Here is a 26606-nt window from a genome sequence, read left to right as displayed (position 1 = left end):
GTGAGCAGCTCCACAGATCTAGGCAGCCCACAGCCACCACGACGAGTGCTGCCGCCGGATCTGAGGAGGAAGGACGGAGAAGAGCTTCCGCTGCGCGATCCACGGCCAGCAACCATCCCGGCTGCCGGCAGCGAGAGATCCGGCGGAGGAGACGTGAGGAAGAGGGCTCGAAACGGGGCCGGGCCCCTGCCCGGCCGGCCGAACCACCCTGCACCCCGCGCCCTGCGCCCTCCAGGAAGACGCCCCCGGCGGAGCGGACGCTCGGCGCGCCGCCGCCCACCGTGCCCGTCGCCGCTCGCGCCGCCCGCAGAAGCTGGCCAGGCGGCGCCGCCCGCGCCGCCCGCCGCCTTCGACCGGACGCCATCGCCAAGATCTCGAGGGGAGCCTGCACCAGCGGCGTGCTGAGCCTCCGCCAGCCGACCGCGAAGAGGGGGGCCTCGCCGCCGCCGTCAACCGCGCGGGCTAGGCCCGGCGGCGACCATCGGCGGCGGCGGGGCGAGGGGGGAGGGAGGAGGGGTTAGGGTTAGGTGGGGAGGGGAGCGGGGCGAGGGGGGGAGGGAGGAGGGGTTAGGGTTAGGCTAGGCCCGGCGGCGACCATCGGCGGCGGGGCTACTCCTTGTCGCGTCCGCCTCCTACAAGCTCTGGCAGCTCGTGCGGGAGCTCGGCCTCGTCGCGCTGCTGCTGCTGCTGCCGCGGGAGCTGCTCAAGCACTCCACCTCTGCCGCGGCTGGCGGGAAGGAGCGGGCGTTAGAAAAATGCCACCGTCCTAGGCGAAAGCGGCGAGGGAGCACGGGCTGCCCGCATTGGCGGTGGACGCAGGCGACGCGCTCATGCTGCTCAACCTGCCGGAGCTAGCGTTGCTTGCCCCAATCCAAAACAGAGAGCCGCCCTGGCATCACCGTGCCGGAGTTCGTGCTGGCGGGAGCCGAGGCCTACGCCAACAAAGTGGCCCTTGCGGAGGCTGCGCCCGGTGGCCTGTCCTACACCTACGGCGAGGTGGACGTCGCATGGTGTCCCTCGGCGTGATGGTCCAGCTTGTCGCGGCCGGAGGTCGCCGCGGCCAGCACCGTGCACATGCATGACACGGCCGTGCGGCCCAGCTTGTTGTTCTTGCGGTGTTGTTGCGTTGCGCAGAGGAAACGACAGCAAGGCAATCGGTGACATGATGTCAAGGGCGAGGAGCTCTAAGCAACTCAGCTCCGGACGGGCGAGCTCGACCAAGTTCCCATCGGCAAACGTTGTTGCTTTTGCAGACACGGGTGCCTGTTCGTTGTTGTTTTGGTTTTTTTACAATTGCAATGCATAAAGAGAAGCACATAGCATATCAACAAACCGTGGATATTCGAAACATTTAGAATATCTTGTTTTGTTATTTGTGGATAAAGTGGTGATGAACCAAAGAACCATAATTTGTAATGGTGAAACAAAATTCAGTCCTTCATGTTGAGAAAGAGTGCGTGTGTGTGGTCTGGCCTGGCTATTTTCAGTTGAATTTGGTTGAATTATCCTCGAAGAACTGTACCGACAGATTCGATAACACAAGTATGCAACCAAGAACCTAAATATTATCCAGGAAATACTCAACTAGTTGAGCCAATCATGAACACATTTTAGTGGCAAGGCAAACAGAGCAACAAAAAAAAGTACAAAATAGATACCGGCACCACCCAGTATTCATCCTGATGCCGACGCAGCGACGGTCAAATATATATTCGGAGCAACTACACGATCTACAGTGCTAGAATTAATGATGCCAACAGCTCGTGCTGCAAGGCAACGATTGCGGCGGAACTCCGGCTCTCGGGCACTCGGAAGCAGCTCCCCATCCTGCCATGTACACCATCCTAAACGAGAACTTGCCCAGCGCCTCCGCCGACGCGCGCATCAGGCCCATGTCAATGTAGATCAACTTCTTGGACGCCGGCCTCGAGCAGGACGACAGTGAGACACCGTCAGAAATCGATTATAGCTCGCCGCTATTTGGGCAGCATGCGGCGGTGGGAGGAGCCCGATTCGTACCGGCGGTGGGAGAAGTCGCCACGCGGCTGGCCAGCTAGGGAGTCGCGGGCGGGCGGTGATGGACATGCACGGGAGCTTGCTCCCTATACGCAACTTGACCACTGCTGCCTTGGCCCTTTAGTGAACGCCGGAGTTTTCTCGATTTTAGCCTTGGAGCTCTCTGAATCGGGAGGACAGGCTGGGAGGGACGGAGGCGAATCGTGATTTTCAGGAGGAAGGTCAGTGCCCCGGGAATCCTGTCGCATCCGCCCACGCCGCAGTCGTCGGCTCGTCGCCGCAGCCGTCGCTGCATCCGCCACCGCCGGGGAAAAGGAGGGGAGGAGAGGATGGTGGACATGAAAAGAGGTGAGGGACGGGGGACTGGGATTCGGTGACATTAAAACAGCATGGCACGCTGTGCCATGACCTCCCATCCACGCTACACTTTTCATCTAACGGCTGCAATCAAGCGATCAGAAATTTTTATTAAATTTGTCTTTTTTCCTGCGCCTAAAATACAAAGTATTTTTGACTAAAACTTTTCGTACTTACAACATGATTCGTTGGCAATACATACATTTTTTGTTTTAAATTTTTTGATGATTTTTAATTATTTTTTTGAAAATCATTAAAAAAAATTAAAACAAAAAATTTACATATTGCCAACAAATCATGTTGTAAGTATGGAAAATTTCAATCAAAAATACTTTATATTTTAGGCGCAGCAAAAAAGATAAATTTAGCAAAATTTTCAGATCGCTTAATTGCGACCGTTAGATTAAGAGTGTAGGGTGGATGAGAGATCATGGCACAGCGTGCCATGCTGTTTTAATGTCACCGAATCCCTGTCCGGGACGGGGTGTGTATCGGGTGAGAGAGGAATAGGTAGGCTCTGTCGCTCCGTGTCGGGTGGCTTTCCGCCTGTTTTGGTGGGACCCACCCGACTCGTAAAAAAAAAAGAAAAAGGTTTAAAAGGATTTCTCTCACCTGCCATCTTATCCGAATCTCCAACAATCGGATGGTTAGGACAACACCCACACCCATGCTTGGGTGTACAAATGTATTTCCGGAAAAGTAATTAGTGATAAAGACCTTTTTTATAAGTAGCATTTGACTGCTTAGGGTTCTAAAATTATAAATGTTTCGTCTGATACTCGAAATTTATTTATATAATCATGAGATCTTCAGATTCACATCACAGAACGTCATTTGGGGCACCGCATAATTGCTAGCCTATCAATACTTATCTTCGAGCGTGATGTACAAATCCAAATAGTTCGTGTGTCCGAGATCTCCTCTAGTGAACGAATCGCCAAACCGAATACTATTAAGCTCTATCCGCATATGCGCTAGCGGGACACTCGCAAAGCAGCTTAACGAATCGTCCGGACAAATTTGAAGCCCGTCCCCCGGCAACACGGGTTCTCTCGCGCATTAGATCAAGCAGGCAAGCTACACGGCAGCTGCAGTAGCTAGGGATTCTTGGCAGGCCAAGGCGAGAGAGGAAGCAAAGCACTTACAGCGGGTGCAGCGGCGGCGGCCCTCTTCCACGACGCCTGCCTGGTGCAGCGGCGGCTTTCCTTGCTTCTGCAGTAGCGGACTAGGGCGGCGGCGGCGGGGGAGAAGCAGCAGCAACGGCGGGGGAGAGGCGGCGGCGTGCTAGCGTGGCTGGTGGCGGGGGAGAGGCGGTGGGGGAGAAGCAGCAGCAGCGGCGGGGGAGAGGCGGCGGCGTGCGGGCGTGGCTGGTGGCGGTGGCGGCGTGGCTGGTGGCGGGGGAGAGGCGGCGGCGGTGTGCGAGCTAGCTCGATGTGAAGAGAAGAGAAGATCTGGCCGGCCGGTCGGGACGCGATGCGAAGTTAAGATCTGGTCCTTTGCCATGCGGCAAAGGTCCTTTGCCGTGCGGTCATGCCTTTGTCGTGCGCAGGGGCACCTTTGCCGTGCGGCTGGACTTTGCCGTGCGCTTTAGGGCCTTTGCCGTGCGGCAGGGTTCTCTGCCGTGCGTTTGTGCACGGCAAAGGTTTTTAAGATTTTCTTTAACATTTTAATTATCAAAAACATTTAGTTTTATTTCAAAAATATATTAATCCTATTTTGTCAACATGTGTATTATTTAATAATGTATGTATCATGCTTTTCAATTTCAAAAAAATTCACCATTGCACAAATAGCTCCCCGGTACCCTAATTAAACCCTAAATTGGGGAGGTGGGGAGGAGGGGGAGAATGAGAACTGCAGCACCGGAATCCCATCATAACCCCTGACCCTAACCCTAAACCCTAAACCTATATCTAACCTTGACCCTAAACCCTAGCCCTACCCCTAAACCTAACCCTAACCCTAAACCTAACCCTAACCAGTAGATCAGGCACACGATCGTGTGATAATGGCTCTAGTTGCGGTATGCTGGAGGCTACCATGTGCCAAAGGGTCCCAATCTTGGTTCCCCATGTGTATATGTCCTAAAAAAACCTAACGCAATGAAAAGGTACATTGGTTCACCCTCGCGTGGAGAAATATAGGGGGTAGACCCGTCGGGGCACACATACCGCTGTTTTTTGGGGGAAGGAGGGGGAGATCGACCGCCGGAGCACCGGAATCCCACCAAATCTTGCATGTGGACCTATGATATGTGTGAAAGTGTGGTGGAAGGTGCAATGGTGCAAAAGTAGCTCCCCTAAACCCTAAACCCTAAACTGAGGAGGCTTCGAGCCCTAAACCCCTAGTCGACCCTAAACCATTAACTACACGTGCTGACACGGGAGCTGCAAAACCCTTCATCATAACCCCTAACCCTAACCCTAAACGCTAAACCTATACCTAACCTTAATTCCTTACCTTGACCCTAAACCCTAGCCCTACCCCTAAATCCTAGCCCTAACCCTAAAGCTAACCCTAACGAGTAGATCAGGCACACCCTCGATCGTGTGATAATGGCTCTAGCTGCGGGTATATGTGCCAAAGGGTCCCAATTTTGGTTCTCCATGTGTATATGTCCTAAACAAACTTAAAACAATGAAAAAGTACATTGCTGCACCCTCGCGCGGATAAATCTAGGGGGGTAGATCCGCCGGAGCACACATACCGCTGTTTTTGGGGGGAGAGGGGGAGAACGACCGCCGGAGCACCGGAAACTCACCAAATCTTGCATGTGGACGTATGATATGTGTGAAAGTATGGTGGAAGGTGTAATGGTGCAAAATTAGCTCCCCGGTGTGACCTTCCTCACATTTGGGCGATAACACTTAGCAGATTTTCCGAAGCGCGGATTGCTCCGAAACCCTGATATATGTGGGGGATGAACATGGAGAGTAATTTTGTATTGCACATTGTCTTAAGTAACACTAATAAATAGTCATCAAAAAGTAAAACTAATTAAAAAAATAAATATAAGTATTAGATGAAATAAAATAGAAATAAAAACAAATGAAATGTATGACGGGGCGCACGGCAAAGAAAGGAACGCACGGCAAAGACGTCTTTGCCGTGCAACTTGTCTGGCCGCATGGCAAAGGGTGCGCCACGACAACGTCCAGAGCTTTTGCCGTGCAGCATTTCTTTGTCGTGCGGCATGTAGGGTCTTTTTCGTCGTCCTTTCTTTATCGTGCGCTTTGGTTGGACTTTGCCGTGCACAGGCGTGCGCCACTGCTGACTTTGCCGTGCGCTGCTCTCAGACTTTACCGTGCAGTTTGTCCTTGCTGTGCGTGCTACTTGCTGCGCACGGCAAAGTTGTCTTTGACGTGCAGCGGCGCACGACAATGATTCGCTACACGGCAATGCCGTTTTTTCCCGTAGTGATCTAAACAAAATTATATGGTTACTTTATTATATAACTAGGAAAAATGCCCGTGCGTTGCACCGAGAGAGAAACATAAACTTCTGGCCGAATACTCGAAACTATTTGGTAACGATGTCGTTGACATATTCGTCGTGTGACCCTCTAGGGCGAATGCAACTGCTTTTCACCTTTTCAGCTATAATTATATTATGGAAATATGTGTTACTACACCTTAAAGAAATGGTCAACATTCAGTGTCTCGGAAAAAATCTGACAAACAGCACAAACCAAAATTAAAATCTTGAACAAATAATAGTGAATTTTGTTAATTTTTTTAATTAAAGTGGAACCAAATTGAATGAAAAATCAAAAATACTGAATTTTGTTAATTTTTTATGAAAGTGGAACCAAATTTAAGAAAAATGAAATTTGAGTGGAGAAAATTGTAGTATACGTATAGCGGAACCAATGCATCTAAAAGAAATATACAGCTGAATTCTATCTTGCCATGGAGAAGGTTTATATAAGCGTCAGAAGATAATATTGTATTTCTTGCTTCTTATCTCATTTATATAGTCTATGCACTCTGCCCCCACAATATTCTGTTGCATATACAACCTTATGAAAATTGATGCGTTTAGTGAAACATAAGATACATGCCCGACTTATTTCAGCCATGGAATCTCATCAATCTTGAACCAAAATATACGAGGATTACTATCGGTAGCTTTGTTTATGCACGTAAACTGGAGGCTTGGCTGAACCCTACTGCTCCTGTGTTGTTTCATTGTGTGAGTGCGTAAATTATTTAACTACTAGATTTAATGGTGCGCCTTGGCGCACAATCCCGTGGAGAGTGTACCAATTATTTAATAACAACATTAAAAGTTAACTGCCAATATGATAATATATTTTTTAAGTTTTGCAATAAATTGTCGCTATAACTAAATTAGGATTAAGCATACAACGCCTTATACACGCAAATTAAATCAAAATAAGCATACGAAAATGCAAAAGGAGCCCCAAACGCTTATATAGGCATGGCAACAAAAGGTGCAATGTACATTCCAGCAAGAAACTCTATCCAATTAATAACATCACTATTGTTCTGATTGGTTCTAACTGTTCTTCTCATTCTATTAAAGGTCGGGGAGTGGTGTTTTGGAACATGGGAGCATATGCTCCCTATATTTTGAAATGCATCTTACACATATTTTAAATTTCAAAAAAATTGAAACAAAAAATTTGCACGTACATCCTCACGTGCTACGCACTCACAAAGTCGTTTCATAAAAAATGAACTTATCATGTGACGTGTGTAAAAAGGACAAAATTCAGTGCTGAAAACAATGCTTTTCAGAGGATAAGTTTTCTCTTTTTTACATAGGCCACAAAAATTATTATTTTTTCGTGAAACTTGACGCATACACATATATTATGGAGATGTACATGTAGAATTTTTTGTCAAAATTTTTCCACACTTCAAAATATGTTTTGTTGGTAGAGGGAGCATATGCACCCGGGAGCCGAATTGAATTTCCGTTTGGAAATTCAATTCGGCTCCCGGGTGCATATGAAACGGAAATTCAATTCGGCTCCCGGGTGCATATGCTCCCTCTACCAACAAAACATATTTTGAAGTGTGGAAAAATTTTGACAAAAAATTCTACATGTACATCTCCATAATATATGTGTATGGGTCAAGTTTCACGAAAAAATAATATTTTTTGTGGCCTATGTAAAAAAGAGAAAACTTATCCTGTGAAAATCATTGTTTTCAGCACTGAATTTTGTCTTTTTTACGCACGTCACATGATAAGTTCATTTTTTATGAAACGACTTTGTGAGCGTGTAGCACATTAAGATGTACGTGCACATTTTTTGTTTCAATTTTTTTGAAATTTAAAATATGTGTAAGATGCATTTCAAAATATAGGGAGCATATGCTCCCATGTTCCAAAACATCGCTCCCGTCATTCAGGTGATATTGTGAGCGATAACCACTTATGATGTTGGGGCATGTATTAAGTTCAGAACATAGCTACTGAAGTTGGCCTTGGAATAATTATAATTGGCATCGATGCTCCTAACCTAAACCATTCTCCGATATTTTGTACACCAAATAGTTCCAGCAAACACATCAGAAATACATGTACAAGCAACCCTGTCAACTGCATAAGCATTCGGTTCACGGGTTCATCATTTATTTGTGCTGCTAGCTGCTCGGTAGAGGAAGTAGCAAGTACCATGTGCAAAAATTGACATCCGTACATCAGAAGTGTAGCCCAACCTGTAGTACGACCATGCACAGAACACATCTGCACCAGCTGCAGCAATGGCGCTGAGCAACATAATTTACAATCACCAGCAATTTTCCATTCAGTTGTCTCTAAACTTTGTATTCACCAACATATGCCAGTCACGTTCGTCGGGATGTCGTGGCCACTGCATTGCATAGCCATGACAACATATCTACAAATGAAAAACAAAAAAAGCATAATCACTCTTGTTATCTAAGCTAAAACATATGGCATGACACATCTAACTTTTGTCAGATGTTCTACATCTATAAGCAGATTTTGAATGATGTCCATCTGTGTGAAATGATAATGAGAGCACCAGTTCATGTCTCACTTATAGGCTTGTAGCCACTTGCAATTTCCTTCCACCGCGTAAACTGATTTCTTATGTACGCTTTGTTCCTCAACAACAATTGGTTTGTAATCTAAGAAATATAACTGTAAAGTTATTCCTTAATATTAGCTTAAATTGGAAGACTATAAATTATGGACTTCTTACTGAAGTCTGACTACTAATGTGGAAATGGATGAAGTATCTATCTCAGGTATATCAGCATCTTGGCTACCAAAAACTTTTCATAAAAAAAATATAACAGTAAGAGAAAAGAGCAATAATATTAGTATCACATAAGCAACACAAGTAAACAATATTAGAAAGAAGACACCAGACATGATGATGCTTTCTGGAGCAAACTGCTTCTCTAACTGCACAACAGTACCATGGAATGAAAATTATTAATGCACCAGTTCTAAGGGGTTCCGCAGCACCTTGATATCTATGAAGTACATAGCAGAGAATATATACATCATTTTAAGCTTCGCCAATTGAACTATCAGGCTTGCTGTCAAAAAAGAAGGGGAACATGACACATGCCGATAGTTTCTACCACCTACGTATCAATGGAAATTCAACTTCACTCCAAATTCCCTACATTGCTTGTAGCAGAGCTAATACCATCAGAAACTAATTGGCTACCATGGGCTTTCCGCATTTTGTCACGCATTGGCCATATCAGAAAAATGATGACTAATAATACACTGATAGATGAACATGAGGAAGCATAACACTACTACACAGTAGTACCGAAAACACACAGAATAGTTCAATCCAATAGAGTTTGGAGATGACAATATACGGTGTGTCAGAAATGACAAAATACCTGAGACAGGAAGGCAACATACAACATCGTAGTGAATTGGTGATACAGTCACCGTCACTCAGTTTTCCATCATGGTTGTTAATCTAGAAAAAGGAATGACAGAAGGGATATTGTGGAGCTGTCTCATAGTGAGAGAGTACCTTGATCATGTCAGTTGGTATGTCCTGCTTGGTATTTCTTGCTACATTGTCGGCTCCTGCTTTACTATCTAGTTAATAAAGAGAAGTCTAATCAAAATATGACTCGTATACAACTGAGGTTCAAAGTGACTGACTTGTTTCTAGAAAAAGGAGAAACTAAATCAAGATCCACACAACATTCACTACACGATGGACCAAGCATGGAGGCAAACAACTGCCGGGAAAAGTTGACTTACGGAGGCAATTTAACTGCCAGTACAAGCTTACTGCCGGAATAGAAGCAAGGTGGCAGGTGAACTGCCGCCAAAGATTTTGGATCAAGGGCAATTAACTGCCGGCGCAAGTCATGGCGGGGAAACTGCCGGAACAGATGCATTGGAGGCACCTCATCTGCCGGCACAATTAGGCACGTGGGAGCGAAATTATTGGCGCCACGCGGGAGGGAAATTGTGGCGCGTGAATGAAATTGTGGCGCGTGAATGAAATTGTGACGCGGCGAGCGACATACCCTAATCCCCAAATCCCCAAATCCCCAATATCTCAGAAAACACCGCCCGCCCTCTCCTCCCGCCTGCTGGCCGCCGCCGCCGCGCACACCCGCTCGCGCCTCCACGCGCCGCCCACCCGCTCGCCTCCACGCGCCGCCGACCTGCTTGCCGCCGCGCTCGCAGACCGCCGACCCGCTCGCGGCCGCGCTCGCACACTGCGCCCAACCGCCGTCGCCCACCCGCCGGTGTCGCCGCTGCAGCTGCCCGCCGCCGCAGCTGCCCGCCGCCGCAGCTGCCCGCCGCCGCCACCTCTTCCTCCGCCCTAAGCCGTCTGCGGTACCTCCTTCTTCCTCCCTCTTCCTCCCCGTCCCCTCCTTCTCTCTTGTACGTGTTTGTACTTTGTACTGGTGCGTGGCTGGCCGGCCGGGAAACCAGAGGCGATTTGGTGCCCCAATTGTCGAAACCGTTTGCGCCCCCAATTGTGGAAACCGTTTGCAAATGAACAATATATAACCCTCTGTTTGGATGTCTGACATTTGGGGGCGTGGAATTAAATTGAGCTCAATACCAAATCAGCTACTGTATTGAAATGAACTCAAATTCCAATTCAGAAGTTTGGTTGTGCACGGTATTACTAGATGGAATCATGTGAGTAGTCAATTCTAAATTTATGTTTGGATGTCCACCTAGTTGAATTCAATCATCTTGTCTGCTGCTCATACCGTCGAAACACCTCACTCCTTGTTCCTTCCTATTTCTTTCCGTCCAGCCAAGAGAAACACAAAATAATCTTTCTTGTACAGTAATTGATTTAACCAGAAAAAGTACAACTAGTTAAGCAGAGCATGCTGTTACAACATACGAATGACCAAAGCAGACCATATTTTGTATGCAAATAGATTTGAGTCAGAAATTCTATCCCTTCCGAAGTTCTAAAAAAAAAGAGTCAGAAATTCTACACAAAAAAAAGTGACACAAGCTTCCCCTTCTTCTCCTGCCCTCCACACTCGAGCTTGACCGTTTTATTCCGATTTGGTGCACTGCAGGTCTTGTCCAAGGAAAACTCCAGGTTGCTGTCCGAGGAGAGCTCTAGGTTGCTGTCCGAGGAGAGCTCCAGGTTGCCGTCCTAGCAAGACCAATACGCAAAGAAGGTAATTTTCCCCCTATGTTTCCTCTTTTGCTTTGTTATAGAGTAGTGACATGTTTTGATGAGTGGTGCTGCTTATGTTTCATTAACTGTGTGCATTTCTTTTGTGAATACTATGACGAGTGGTGATATTTTTGCTTATGTTATATTTGCGTTGCATTTGTTATAGGTCTATCTTATTGTAACTAATAAAAATGGACAAGATATGGATGGGTGAGGCTAGGCACACAACACCTTATACTGATGGTGTAGCTCGATTTATTCAGTTTGCTTTTACACATTCAGCAAGAGGAAATACAATATTATGCCCTTGTAGGAATTGTTATAATTGTTCTTGGCATGAAGCTGATGTTGTCCGTGAGCATTTGATATGTGATGGGTTTGTTAATGGATATACAAGATGGGAATTTCATGGGGAGGCCACTCTTCCACCTAATGTGGATCATATTGATGTTGGTGAAGAGGAACCAGTAGAGGAGGAGTGGGATGATGATTTCGAAGAATATGATGAGATGGCTGGCATGATTAGAGACATGAGACACGCTGAAGGGGATTTTAGTGATAGATGCGATGATGAGGGTCTTAGTGATAATGGTGATGAGAGTGAAGCTCTTAGACTTTTAGCAGAATACAATAGTGAGGAGCTTTATCCAGGGAGCACCGGTTTCTCAAAGTTACGTTTCATGGTTAGATTACTTCACACCAAATCCATGGGTGGTTGGAGTGATAAAAGTTTTGACATGTTGCTAGAACTCGCTAAGAGAGGCCTTCCCTAAAGGCTCAAAGCTGCCTAAAAATTTCTATGAAGCTAAAAAAATGGTAAAATGTTTTAGTCTTGAATATGTTAGCATCCATGCATGTGAGCATGATTGTGTTTTATTCCGGAAGAATCTTAAAGATGCTGAGGTTTGTCCTGTATGCAAAACCTCTCGTTGGAAGTCTGTAAAGAAGAAGCCTGATGGGAGACATGTACATAAAGTCCCTAGAAAGGTTCTTCGGTATTTCCCAATAAGCAAGAGGCTGCAACGGCTGTTCATAACACCCAAGAGTGCAACAGATCGCAGGTGGCATGACGAAGGACGCACAAAAGATGGGCTTCTACGCCATCCTGCAGATTCACCAGCTTGGAAGCATTTTGATTCTGAACATCCAACATTTGCTGCTGATAGTCGCAACATTAGGTTGATTATAGCAACAGATGGGTTTAATCCCTTTCGATCAATGAATTGTTCGTATAGCATATGGCCTGTAATTGCAATTCCGGTGAATCTTCCTCCCTGGTTGTGCATGAAGCAACCAAACTTCATGCTCTCCTTGCTAATTCCTGGCCCAAAGTCTCCTAGTGCAGACATGGATGTTTTCCTGGAACCACTTATCGATGACCTAGAGCTACTTTTTGAGGAGGGAGTCAGAACCTATGATGCCTCCAAGAAAGAATTCTTCCAGTTGCGTGCCGCAGTACATTCAACTATCACCGATCTGCCGGGTATGGCTACTCTTGCTGGATGTGCCACCTCTGGTGAATATGGTTGTCCTAAGTGTCACTCTCTCACTTGCTCTATTCGGTTGAACAAAGGCAATAAGACATGCTACATGGATCACCGTAGGTTCCTAGATGAAGGTCATCCGTTTAGAACAACACAAAAGGATTTTTTTGATGGCAATGTGGAATCTAGGACAGCCCCTGAAGCACTTACAGGAGCTGAAGTGGATGCCCTTACACAAAACATGGAGACCGTGTTTGGTAAGCACCCTTCTAAGAAACCAAGCACAAACAAACGTAAGCGTGGGGATCCTCCAATAATCCATAAAAGGAGATCCATATGGTTTAGGTTACGATATTGGAAAGATTTATTACAGCCTCACAACCTTGACGCCATGCACATTGAAAAGAATGTGTGTGACAACATTGTTCACACACTTTTGGGCATTGACCGGAAAACTAAAGACAACTACAACTCTCGTCTAGACCTTGAGGAGCTTGGACTTAGAGAGGCTCTCCATCCTGTTCCTATAGGAGAAGATTTATTCGATTTGCCTTCTGCCCCATACACATTGAGCCCTGAGTTGAAGAGGTTGTTTTGCCTAATTCTGAAAGGAGTCAGGTTTCCGGCTGGTTATGCGTCTGATATTAGGAAGAATGTCCATGTAAAGGAGAAGAAGATTGTTGGGCTAAAGAGCCATGACAATCACATTCTACTGCAGTACCTTCTACCGCTAGCTGTGAGAAAAAAGTTGCCAGAGGGAGTCAGTGCTGCTATTATTCGTGTGAGTACGTTCTTCAAAAAAATATATTCTCCGGTCATTCGCATAAGTGATATGGAGGAGCTAGAGAAAGAAATAGCCGAGACGCTGAGCATTCTTGAGACAATATTTCTACCATCATTTTTTGATATGATGGTTCACTTGATGGTTCATCTTCCACTTCAAGTGAGGCTTGGAGGGCCTGTGAAATACAGCAACATGTATGCACCAGAAAGGTCATTTTCGCAACCTGAACTTGTTCACATAAATTATATGTAACACATTAATTGAGATATGTTTAGTTCATCATGTATAGGTACATGGGCAAGTTAAAGGATAATGTTCGTACTAGGAGTCATCCCGAGGGGTCAATTGCTGAGGGGTACCTTTTTGATGAGTGTCTTACATTCTGCTCTCGATATTTAGAAGGTTGTGAAACCAGATTCAATAGAAAATGTGCAGCCACACTTGATGTTAATGGAGCCCTGTCTAGTAGCATGCCATTCTTCAACAACAATGGTCGATATTTGGCAGGAAAGCTTACAGTAACTTTAGATCATAAGACATTGATTCAGGCACATAGATATGTCCTATTTAATTATGACAACATAGAGCCCTATTTGAGGTATGTTACTGCTAGTGCTTTAGTTTATGAATTTCATGTACGCCCTGTTTAATCATTGTAACATAGCTAAATGAATTTCAACCCCTGCAGTGAGCATGCTGAATATTTGTCCTCAGCTGGTCATATTACTAGGCAACAGATTGAAAAAACCCAGCATGACACTTTCCATGAGTGGTTTAGGTCGCATGTGGCACAATTAGTTGAGAGTAGGCAAGAAGTTCCCGAAGAGATTAAGACTTTGGCTGTAGGACCCTCACTGGTTGCAAGGAGTTATGACAGTTACAGTATCAATGGTTATATTTTTCGTACAAAATCATATGATGAAGGTAGGCCTACCCAATGCAGTGGTGTGGCGCTGGTTTCAAAGTTGTCATCATCCTCCACTGGAAATAGGATATTCTATGGCGTCATTAGAGAAATCATTGAGCTAGACTACAATCGAAAAGGGAATATAGTGCTCTTCAAGTGTGATTGGTTTGACAACCGTGTGCAAGATAAGTGGGTAAAAGTTGATAATCTTGGTATCACGGATGTGAACCTTAAGCATGTGATCCAAACAGGTGATAAGTTGGCTGATGAACCATTCATTTTGGCTTCTCAAGCAACTCAAGTATATTACGTTGAGGATTCTCTTAATCCAAACTGGTGTGCTGTTAATCATCCACCAAGACCAAGGGAATTTTATGATATGTTTGATGTTGGAAATGAAAATTCTGATCAGGCAGAAGCGTCTGTAATGCCTAATCTACATGCTATTCAAACTCCCAAAGTTGATTTAAGAGATATACCTAAAACTAGGGCAGATATCGATGGAATACTTGTCTCTGCTCCCAAGGATAAGCCGAAGTGTGTTATAGTTCTTTGGAATTTATTTCTATACACCTTTATTTCTTTCTTGCAATTCAATCTTCAAATCTTTCCAATTTCTTTGCAGGAAAAAGAATGGCAAGCGAGCGAGAAACTGACTTGTCCAGTCCACTAGAAGATGTGCAAAGAGCAGAGATCCGGAAAAACAATGAAAGGCTGCAGTCTCTTGGGATTCGTTCACTTGTTCGCGAGGTCGATGCATTTAAGCGAGTGCCCCTTCCAACCACAAGGAAAAAGGTGGTCTATCCAACTGAAACATTTTCTTTGGAAACTTCTATTGATAAATGAATCTGCATTAAGCTAGCCTGCCGGTACAGAATTGTCTGCCGGCACATGTCTTTGCCGTCAGCATTATAGAGGGCAGATATGTCTGCCGGCACAACATTTGTGCCGGCAGACTACTTGCCTCCATAAGCTGCTTACGCCGGCAGTTTTATAGCCTCCATGCTTGGTCCATCGTGTAGTGATTGTATATTCAAATGGCCCAAGCATAAGATTTGACCCAAAACCAACCTAACACAATCTCATATAAAGTTTTTATGAGGCATTAGTCTCTGATTCTACATCAATGTAGAATTGGTATCCACAATAATCCCTAAGTAAATATGATACCATAGGTACTTCTTTTTACTGGGATACCATAGATTTTGAAGCCACCAACCAAGGTCATCATGACCATTGATTCTGAATATACCCCTTCTGTCCACAATATCTGCAGGACACCAATTAAGACAACCATAATTAGTACAGAAAGAAAACATTGATAAGAACAGAATATAGATGAAGAACACTTGTTATCTATTATTTTTCAAGGAGTAAAAACCATCGCATCCCTTAAAAAATAGAAATATTTTAGATGCTGATAAAGCAGAAGTGCAGTTTTCCTTTCAATGGCAAAATCAACTTTTAAAAGTTGAACACTTGTATCTCGAATTGAAACATGAATAGAAATCGGGTTTCGCCTCATATGCTACTGATTGTTAAATGTCTCGTTTCACCGTGTGTCAAATTTGAATAAATGAACCTAAAAAACTGGGACCCTAATTAACTCAATAACACAGTGCCAAGTTTATAAGATGTACATGCGAAATTGCGCTCAAAATTCCTAATATATCACTACTATTGTAAGGAAAAAAATAGCAGCACAAACCAAAGCAGTATTACAAGACACTGAGAAACCGCTAATCAAACTCAGAAATCACATGGAGTTTTTAAGGAAGTTTTTATTGGAGGGGTATAGATCACCAAATGAGGCATTTCCATACTCCAAGTGTGTCAATAATGCTAAGACCATTAGCTTCCTTAAAAACTGAAGATTTTGCCTCATGTACAATAAGAACGAGTGAAATACTGGTAGTTGCAATTATATTTACTGTGGGGGAAAAAGAGAAATGCCTTGTGCCTAATGAGTAATGACACTGTTGGCTTGAATCGGTTATCTGGTATGTATATTGAGATGTTAAGATTTGAATGCATGTAATAATTACATAAATACATTATTTCTATTTCTTTCTATGAAATGCAACCTGGTATAATATATTAAGCGCTGGATGAGCCAGAATGCATGTATCTTGACAACGTAAAGTGTTTCCCCAGTACTTGTCATGCACTTTTTGTAAATGCTAAGTTCTTTACTAAATCTGCAGATGGTCACCTTCATCCCCTCACTTCACATCACTTTTGAATCATTATCTTAGACCGTAGTATATTACATCATGCATGCTAGCTAATTAACACATGTGTATGCATTGATGATGCAACTAATAGGAGAACCGTGTCCCTCTCTATTATATTTGGAAATCAGTAATTCTCACTAACTACAATGATCCTATTTATTTCTTCCGCCATCATCCAATTGAAAAGAAAGAGGATCTCAAAACCCAAAGTGAACCATTATCCTAGGAAAATTTCTTTCACCCCAATAATTTGAAGAGAACTTTCAGTTTGGCAGAAAAGATCAAAAATAAAATTGCAACCGGTGTTCTTAATTTCCCACACAAGTTTCCAAATATGCAGATAACAAAACAAAGCTCACACAAGACATATGGTCGGAGAACAACATCAACCAGGCTGGAAAAATAATGGAGAATTGGTTGAAGAACTCAGCGGACCTGTTAGGGAAGGGATGGAACTCAACACCATTAGAGGTGATACCAGCAACCTCCACGTTGGATCCAGTATCAGCAAGGTCATTAAAACTTGACACTCGAAACAACCCATATGAAACACCCAACTGCAGCAAAGAGAAATTCAGTAAATATATGTGCAAGGCTATGTACCATATGCATCTTGTAAGTTTTAGTGTCATGGTTTGCTTAATTAGAGAGTAACTGATTTAACTACAAAAGATTCACATAAAAAAAAGGCATAATGAGGTAACCTGTTACCTATATGATGGTGATCTTTGTAGCAGGAAAAAGACCTGGCCTTTCTCCTATAGCAACCTAGTAAAATATAGGCACAGAGGGGCATGAATGGCGCAAAATAAATTCATAAAAGACAAAAACCATCTTACTGCAACTAAAACACCTAGGAAAAATATCAATACACTCAGACGTAACAAAGCATAGTTCGTGAAACCACACTGATCAATACACAGGCAACCCTATATTTTGGTGTTTGGCACTATATAATATGCAGATTATTCAGAAGTTAGTACACAAAAGTAGGAGAAACAGAATAAATGCAGAGCTTTGAAGAACACTTGATTATGCTCTCAAAATGTATACATCTAATAAAAATGGCACACACTCTGCAAAAATTTCTAATGAGCATATACATTTATACTTTGAATACAGCGCTTCATGAACAACGAGCTGAAGAAAGAAGTGAAATAGCTAATAATTAACACAATCTTCACCTACAAAATAAATCCATGGTAAAAATATGGGCTGAATAGCACCATTACTTAATCTATCTCATGGATTCATGATGGTAAAGCTGCTTGGCTGCTGATGATGGGAAATTGGATCTAGTAAAAACACCGAAATATATAATCATCGATAGAGCTACAGATTAAGGAAGCGGATGAGGACGTATCTTGAAGGTGGATTCCCACCGGCAACCTGTGATGCGCTCGTGGATGGTGCGAGTGAAGAGGTGGCAGGTTCTCGTACTTGTTGAGGACAGCCTTGTTGTCCTTGCGGCGGAGGATAAGCAAGCCTCCTATAGTCGGAGAAATCAAGCTCCTGGAGCTGCTTGAGATTGCGTGAAAATATCCAATCGATATTTAATCAGTATCTAATCGGTAATATAAATGTGAAGTACACATGCCTACAAAAAATGTGTGAAGAACACTGCAGTTTGTTTGGCTCTAAAACTACCTACTTGGTCGATAAAAAATCCAAGAAATGAGCAGGTTCAAGTTCAATTTACCAATTACTCGGACGAAGTAAAATGTTCAAGCACTCATAGTGTACTCACAGTAATACTCTAAACTGATGCTCGATGCTGAACTTATGCTCAATGCTAAACTGATGAATGCACAACCAAAATTGACAGTAGCAAGCAATTAAACTTATTTGAAAACATCTTCAATGCTCCCGACACAAAAAGGGAATACAACATGTTCAAGGGCGCTATATTCAACACAAAAAGGGGCACAAAATGGAGAGAGAAAAAATACCAGCTGAATAGGCACGTGAAGAACTGCTTTCCACGAGAAAACACTCCACATTTGGATTTGTTTCCAATCATCAAAAAATCCATTGTACCTAAGGTCCATTTCTGCAACCATTTGAGGTAATGGATATGTGAGTGGAACTCAATAAGGTATCAGACGAACAATCTATGGAAATGATGTAAGTGGGCAACATCAATGGACATACACAATCAGAATTTATATCGCGAGCAATTAATATGGATGTATACATGCTATCCATATGATACAGTTAGCAGCTACCACACAATGTTTCCTCGTAGCCTTCAAATTTAAAAACTTTGAAAGAAGATAGTAATCAGAAAACATGTTCACTGAAATATGTTTCTACTCCAAGCTCAGCCTGTAATATAAGCTAAAGGAGCTCACAATGTGCATGTGTCTCCTAACAGTTTAGGAAGTTTAGGTTTAAGATGAAAGCTTCGTCATCAGTTTGAGGTTTCAAATACTGACAATTAAGTCTAGACATCAAAGCTATTAATGACCAGGGAACAATTACGCCCAAATTATTCAAAGGTCCTATGGCTCAATGGAAGCATTTATTCGGTGGCAAGTGCTAAAGTTACTGGAAAAACATGAGCAATTGAGCAAAGATATTTGGTGGGATTAAAGCAGCCAACGGAAACCAGACTTTATTTTCAACTGTAACATCGGCCAAACAGTTAATCTTACATATATATATCTTTAGTTAAAATGGAAACAATGATTCATGTACTAAGTACACATGACAATTCAAACCAGCATCATAACATATTCTTCATCCCTTCTATTCTCCTTACCCATTGTTGTTGTAGGCCTTGCTCTCGAACATCATATGCAGAACCAATTCAGCAAGTCCAAGGCAGTGTACATAGATGATCTACTGGCTACTAACCAGTTAAATATACATCAAAGCAAAATAATCAACTAAATCAGTTCTCAGGTTGCCTAGTTATTTTAGTCCATGAAGTTGTGCCAGTTGAAATCTTCAAATCACTATTGTTACCTTGTTAATATTGGTAAATGGAAAAAAGCTAGAGTAGTGAAGGTATAGCTGCTACATGAAACATTAACAATCTCCATGAGCAGAATCATCAAAACTTCGGTCAATTTTGCTCGAATCTTGTCCACGATTTCTTTGTTGGCACTCTAGCAGAACCAAAAGCAGCAAGCTGCTCTTGCTCCATAAAATCAGGGGATTAGGAAGACAAATTCATACCTACAGTGGAGGAGGTAGAGCTGCCAGGCCAGACAAGCTCATCCTCACCGCCATCCCTCTTTCCCTCACACAAGAATCATCAAAACTTCAGTCTTTCCTTCCAAGATTTTTGGCGAACACTTTTTAGGCAAATATAACAGAATATACAGAAATAAAAAACAAAATCAGAGACAGAGAGGAACCTGTAGGTTCTCATCCACGGTGGCGGGCGTCCTTTGGTGCATCTTCTTGGCGCACCACTGACCCTGCCGCCATGCACTCCAAAGATACCAGCACATTCATCAGAAGGACAACCAAATGGCTCACAGAGCAAATACATCAAGAGATTCACAGGAAAGAGGAGAATATTAACATAATTCTCTTACCTTCGTGGATAGACAATGGGGCGAGTGCGGGACAAGGTCGACGGCAATGAGGATGAGCACTATACCCAACAAGTAAGAAAATTGAGATTACAAAAGGTGATAATACCTTATCTGGTCTGTTTATCATAAATGGAAGCATGTATTACCTAAAAATATATGATAGCTTATCTAATCATATAACTTTACTGAGTTGTTAAGACACAAAAGTTATAAATCCAGAGCCACCATTCCCATAAAAAATCTGAGAAGAATTGCCAAATAAGCACGAGAAATACAAGAATTACCAGATTGAGCACCTCACACGTATCAACCAGCCAGAATTTTTCTCCAACACGACATAGAGGAAAAGTGTGGGTCGCAATCACCTTCCACCTGACACTCAAAAACATATTTGCAATTAAAGGACTTCACCCGTCATTGTAATACCTAATGCTGCACCATATATACATAAGAGGCTACACAAATTCAATAACATTTAAACATTGATCAACAGAAGCTAGTGTAAGTGAAATAGACATAATTTTTTGTGTGCAAGCAATATATAACGTCCGCTAATCTCCAATCAAATTTAATCCACATGTGAAGGTGATGAAGAAGAATGTGGAAAGATGATTTGGTGCTACCTCTAGATCTGGTTGTCCATGACAAATAATGCGAAGGAGTTGGTGACATAGTAGGCTTGGTTCCCTGACCACACATCCACCAAGTACTCCATCTTTGTGCACCCTCCCTGTCACCAACACCGGTTCACCGGTGATAACCTTCAATATAACCCCTAAATAAACAGTTACATGTCTCTTAGACATATCATCAAACAGGTTACCTACATAGGTTTCTCTACATCAGAGCACATAGAGAGAGAGAGAGAGAGTTTGAGGAACCTGGAAGAGGAGGTGGAGGAGGGAGAGGGAGGAACATGCAAGAAGAGGTGGAGGAGGGAAGCATGGACGTGGCTGCACAGAGCTCAAGCTGTGACGGCCTCTCGCGCGGTGCAGCGGCGGCCTTCCATCCGCATCCTGCCGGCATGGACGAGCAGGTGAGATGGAGCTAGAAGAGGGCCAGTGTGGGGGTGGTGGCAGGGGGAGGAGGGATTGACTCGGGGGGTGGGGGGGAAGAGGCTGAGCGGGAGGATCTAGGGGAAGGGACGCAGGGGATTGGGGAGAAAGCTAGTTAAGGATTCTCCTGGCGGCTAGGGTTTTCACTGTAGTGGGGGGCTTTTATATGGGGTGGTGAAAAGAAAACTACGGCTGAGATTCACTGCAAGGTAAAATCGAACGGCAAGAATTGGAGCGCTGTGAGACCCCCATGAGGGGGCATCTATTATACCTTTAGATACTGAACCCAACTGTCCATTAAAGAACAATTAATTCTCTTCTCCCTTCTCGCTCTGGCAGTCAGTAAAATATTATGGTTGCCGATGACTACACGGAGCTGGTCAATCCGCTGTCATATACTAGTATGTTGCCGTGATCCGTCGACGTGTAGGCACCGGTGGATGGATTGGCTCGCTGTGGGGCCCAGACTAGCTGTCCGAAATACACGTTACAGATTCACGATCCCATGATCAGTGTGTCGTGAAGGCATAACCGAACCGGTATCAAATACAACATCCATTACAACACCGAATGAAAAGATTACAACGGTCACATGACCAAATACTTACATAAGAGCCTCAATGGCAGGAGATCAACAACCACACAATGAAAATACTTCAGACGAAAACGTTCGCAAGGCCCAAGTCATGCCATAACTCTACAGGAAACTGACTGGGAAGACGTTCTTAGCTCTCATAGACGTCGTCGACTCCTTCTTCATCTGTCGGATTCCACCAAGTCTGGCCAAGTAAATAGCCAGGGACAAAGCCACGCGTACATTATGAATTGTACGCGCAAACCACCTTAGAGAGAAAGTAAAGGATATGCATATTTGGCAGTAGCAAGGAACATGCACTATTTTAGGGTTAGAAGGAGTGAGAGGTAGTTTCTCTCGAGAGTATGACATCTCTATATCTTTGTTAAACACCTTTTTGAAAACAAGTTTCTTTTGAGACTAACAGGTAAGGGTGACCCATTTTCCTTTCCGGCCATCTTAGCATGACCAAAACAACTTTCAACTTTCCTCTGTACCTCCCAGGTACATCTCCACCAGTCCCACTGGTACCATTTCCGAAACTCATTTTGGAAAACTCTTTTTAAAACCAAAACTTTCTTTAATGCCAAGCAGCTTTCATTCCCACGTCCATAACCACGAACACGGCTATTCGAATAGTTTTACACTCTGCAGAGGTTGTACACTTTCCCCACAAAATCCGATAAATCCGCCGGGATCATCCCTGGTTCGCCAAGCATCAAAACGCGAGGCTCGGATAATCGATTGCAGTTTTTTGCTTGCTCGCCATAGCCTAAGACATGCCGCCTAGAGTTGTACCTCCCAACACCAGAGTCCGAGGGGTCGTTTACCTAGGAGTAGCAAATTCCCCGACCAGCTCGACCCTCCGGAATGCCGCGACCAACTGCGGGGCATTATTCAATGGGAGCTCATAGGTTGTACCCCTGCCATCTGAAGAGAAGGAAAGGCGTCCCCAGTACGTTGGGAAGGCCTGGTCGATAGGTGTCCATGCTCGGACTACCCCTTACACTTGCAGGACGCAAACTAAGGCGAGAAAAACTACTACGCTACGCCCCATCCCACTTAAGGTAATGTAGTTGTACTGGCTGGGTTCGGTTCAGGTACTCAGTCACCAACGGTTTTCGAAAACATTTTTATCTCCACTTGCCTCCAGCAATTTTCTTCCTAAAAACCTTCTCCTTTTCATAAACTCACACTTGGGTAGGGCTACCCTATTCCAAGATTTTCGAAGAATTTCTTTTCTTGAAAACTATTTCTCAAACCTTTTTCAAAAGGGCTCCCAACCTATAGTCCAGCTTTTCTTGAAAAGCGGCGACAAGAAGGATAGGGTGTTAAGCACCATATCACTAACAGATATTTTTTAGTAGGTATCAACGAGGGTTGCACCCGTAAGGGTGGAATAGTAAAACACCGAGTGGCGGGACCACTCACATAAATAAATAAAGCATGCAATTTATTATACCAGTAATAATGCAAGAGTAAGATAATTAGGTCAAGATATGCATCAAGAGGTGGCTTGCCTTGGTTGGCTATTTATCCCTGGACTTCATCTTCATGAATCATCTGCTCTTCCTCCTCTTCGAAATCCTCACCAAGGTCCTCTCCTTTTCCGGTAGCGTTTGCATTCTAACGTCGCAAATAAAAGCAAACAATCAACACATAGCCATAGCATCAAACCACACAACAACACACAACAGCCAACCACTAAATCAGAGACACTAAACACATCAAATAATAGCACCTAGGGCAAGATGGTCATCTTACTTATAAAGGGGCTGATTTTACCGCTACTCGAAAAGGCCTTAGCATAATGGTTATTAGCTAAAAAGGCTCTAGCTCACACCAAGATATAATCCGCACAAGTATTGGTAGGTAATGAATCTTGGAAACCACCAGAAAAGGTCTGGTGCCAAAGTTCATCACAAAACATTTTAAACAAAGACAACCCAATTTCCCTATGGGTAAAATAAGCACTAGCATCCAATTAACAAGCCACTCTAGAATAATGCACATAAAATTTTGATAAAATCACAGAGAGTAAAGCTTTACTTTAAAAAGCTACAGAAACTGGATTCACTAAATTTGGGTTTTTAAAACAATAGAATTTCTTTTATAAAACCAGAAATAACTTAGGGACCAAATAATTGGCCTAAATCTTCCGTGTGTCACAAAAATACATGCAGCATATCCACTGGAAGCTACTAACACGTAGAACACACATGCACTGGAGTCAAACACAAATAAGTTTTTAAATATTTTGAAACATTTTAATAATGCACAAACTAAAGCAATCCATTTTCAAGGCACACAGAGATCAGACCATAACAAGCCAGTAAAAAACCTACCAACAGATAGCTACTGAAAAATGTGATCCACTAAAATTGGTTTGACATTTTTCTGATCTATAAAATAATTATGACAATTTATATACTAAAAAGGTACCATGTTTTGGTTATAAAATCCCCAGAAATAAAATATAGCTCACAAAAATATTTCCTCTGACCTATATGTACCATAGAATGATATCTACCAAAGGAATTCGGTTTCTATGCAAAAGCCCTTATATTTTTGAAACTAAAAATCCAGAAAGGGCTCTCTGTCCAGATCTATTTTTATTTACCATGCGAGATTTAGGAAACTCCTGCAGGTGGTACCTATACCAAAATAAATCTATTGATAAGTACTTTGCAACAAAAAAAAATTCACCCCAAAAGGATATACAGAACTCCCAGAAATGAATAAACATCACAGAAGTAACATTTTACAATATTAATTACCAGTAAATACCTATAAGAGTAAGATTCATGCATGCAAATGGAGGTGGTTAGTAATTTGCTTAGGAATATGTAGTATTTTAAATCAAGTGATTTTGAGGATGGAGGAACTTTTGGTGAATTTTATCCTCAAATGTACCTGGTAGGGACACGAAAACTCTAGAAAAAGGCCGACCTCTTCGAAGGGAAGCGACTCGCTCCACGCGCGACACGTGGGTGAACGTGGGACGCGGAATTTGCCGGTGGACTGCCTCCGCGCGCGACACGCGTTGCGTTCTGGCTTGTTTGCGAACCGTACACTTCTCGTAACGGGCCCGCTTCGCGCTTAACGGGTTGAAGGCGACCCGATTCACTGCTGCCTTTATCCCCGTTTTTCCCTTAGTCTTCTTCTTTCGTCGCCTATCTTCTTGGGTTCTCGCTGTTTCGGCTGGTCGTCTCGTCGGCGGCGCTCCTGTTTTCCCTTCTCCTCCGTTGCTGTCTAGAACCTCCCGAAACTCATCGTCGGCGGTCTTTTTTCCTGCTCCACTGGTACGCGCCGTCGCCTATATCTGCCTGCTTAGGGTTTCTAAGATCTTGTTTTTTTTCCTTTGATTCGATTAGATCGAATCAGGTTTTTCCCTTTGTATTTCCGGGCTGTGAGTTTTCTGGAGAATTAATGGGAGGGAGGTAGCACTTTCAATTGGGAATATGCGGAAGGCGCGTGCATATGTGTTTTCTCTCTGTAAAGTCGTCGATTTTTTCATCGATTTCTTCCACCGGTTCTTGGTTACACACCTTCTGAGGAACATTGCCGTTGATTATGCGGCGGTGGAGTAGCCGCTCAGTTACACATCTCGTGATGACATGCACATGCATCTTATTCTTTAGGGTTTCTTGGTCTTTTTCTTGTCGATTTACCCGCCCCGGAGCAGCCGCTGAGTTTCCCGTCTATTTAGTTGCGCCGAAATCTTCGCTTGGTTACACATCTATCGGTGTTGACATGCAAGTGCGATGGCGCTGGTGGTTTCTATCGGTGTATTTGTTGTATTGTTTGGTCTAGTTGTGGCACACAACGTACCTGAACTAGATTTAGGGTTCTGCAGTGCTTGTTCAGTAGGTGGTTTTGTACTTCTGTGTGTTATTGTTTAGTACCTATGTGTCCAGCCGTTTCTTGCGGGTACTTGCTGTCCTTTGTGTCTGGTACTTGTTCGTGTTTGTCCTTGGTACTCGTGTGGCAATTTGTTCTGTACTTGCGTATCTTAGTCTCTCGTACTTGTGCTCCTATATCTCTTGTACTTGTGCACCTATATCTCTTGTACTTGTGCACCGACTTGTATTGTAGTTGTGCACTGGTAAATTCCTATTGGTCTGTTTTGGAAGGTATATGGACGGAGCCGTGCAGTCTAGACTTGTACAATTTGTTTCTTTTCTAGAGTTTTCGGTTGTGCTAGTGTTTATCTGGTTGTTTTTCGTCTAGTTTCTTTTGGTCTGTTTGTTGTAGATTTAGCGGCACTAGAGGTGCTGGTCGGTTACACGTCTTCGTGAGTGCATGCAATATACATATGTTGGTTTCTCTTGGTTTGTTTTGTTGTCGATGTATCCGCGCCAGAGGCGCGTATCGTTTTAGATGTGTAGTGAAGATATGCAATTGCGACGGCGTCGGTGGTTTTGTGTGGTTTCTGTTGGACTTCTTTTTGTCGTACTGTTCTGTCTAGTTTCGAAAGTGAGAAGCTGCACACATTGTACGTGAACTAGTTTTAGGGTTGTCCAGTGCTTGTTCAGTAGGTTGTTTTGTACTTCTGCGTGTTATTGTTTAGTACATGTGTGTCCAGCCGTTTCAGGCGGGTACTTGTTGTCCTTTGTTTCTGGTAATTGTTCGTGTTTTGTCTAATTTGGAAAGTGAGAAGCTGCGTACGTGAACTAGTTTTAGGGTTCTCCAGTTCTTGTTCAGTAGGTGGTATGGTACTTCTTCGTGCTATTATTTAGTACCTGTGTGTCCAGTTGTTTTCTGGCCAGTATTTGTTGTCCTTTCTGTCTGGTACTTATTTGTGTTTGTCTTTGGTACTCGTCTGGCAATTTGTTCTGTAGTTGTGCTCCTATTTCTCTGGTACTTGTGCACCTACTGGTCTTTTAGTTGCGTACCCATGTAATTGTGTAATTTGTGTTAACATGTGGGAAAAGATGTTAGATCCAGGTTTTCACTCTCGTGCGGATATTCCTGACCATCTTCGTGAAGCAGTTGATCGTCACATCTCAGAT

At 43.6% G+C, this 26606-nt stretch overlaps 1 long non-coding RNA gene across 2 annotated transcripts; it reads right to left on the bottom strand.

Annotated features, from left to right (window-relative positions):
- Window positions 1-15424: 15424 nt before the first annotated feature.
- Window positions 15425-21029, bottom strand: LOC124702770. Of its 2 annotated transcripts, none has more exons than XR_007002646.1 (10): window positions 20847-21029; window positions 20589-20740; window positions 20250-20337; window positions 19966-20024; window positions 19783-19845; window positions 19601-19692; window positions 18370-18470; window positions 17132-17941; window positions 16856-16977; window positions 15425-15456 (listed from the first exon to the last, which is right to left on the bottom strand). It is a non-coding gene; the product is annotated as an uncharacterized LOC124702770 (long non-coding RNA). The 2 variants fall into 2 exon arrangements; XR_007002645.1 differs by having other exon boundaries at window positions 17132-17938.
- Between the last annotated feature and the right edge of the window lie 5577 nt (window positions 21030-26606).

This window comes from Lolium rigidum, chromosome 3, assembly GCF_022539505.1.
Source record: "Lolium rigidum isolate FL_2022 chromosome 3, APGP_CSIRO_Lrig_0.1, whole genome shotgun sequence".
In the NCBI taxonomy this organism is placed as follows: Eukaryota; Viridiplantae; Streptophyta; class Magnoliopsida; order Poales; family Poaceae; genus Lolium; species Lolium rigidum.
The sequence above is the reverse complement of the archived record's forward strand: the minus strand, read 5'-3'. Positions and strand labels throughout refer to the sequence as shown.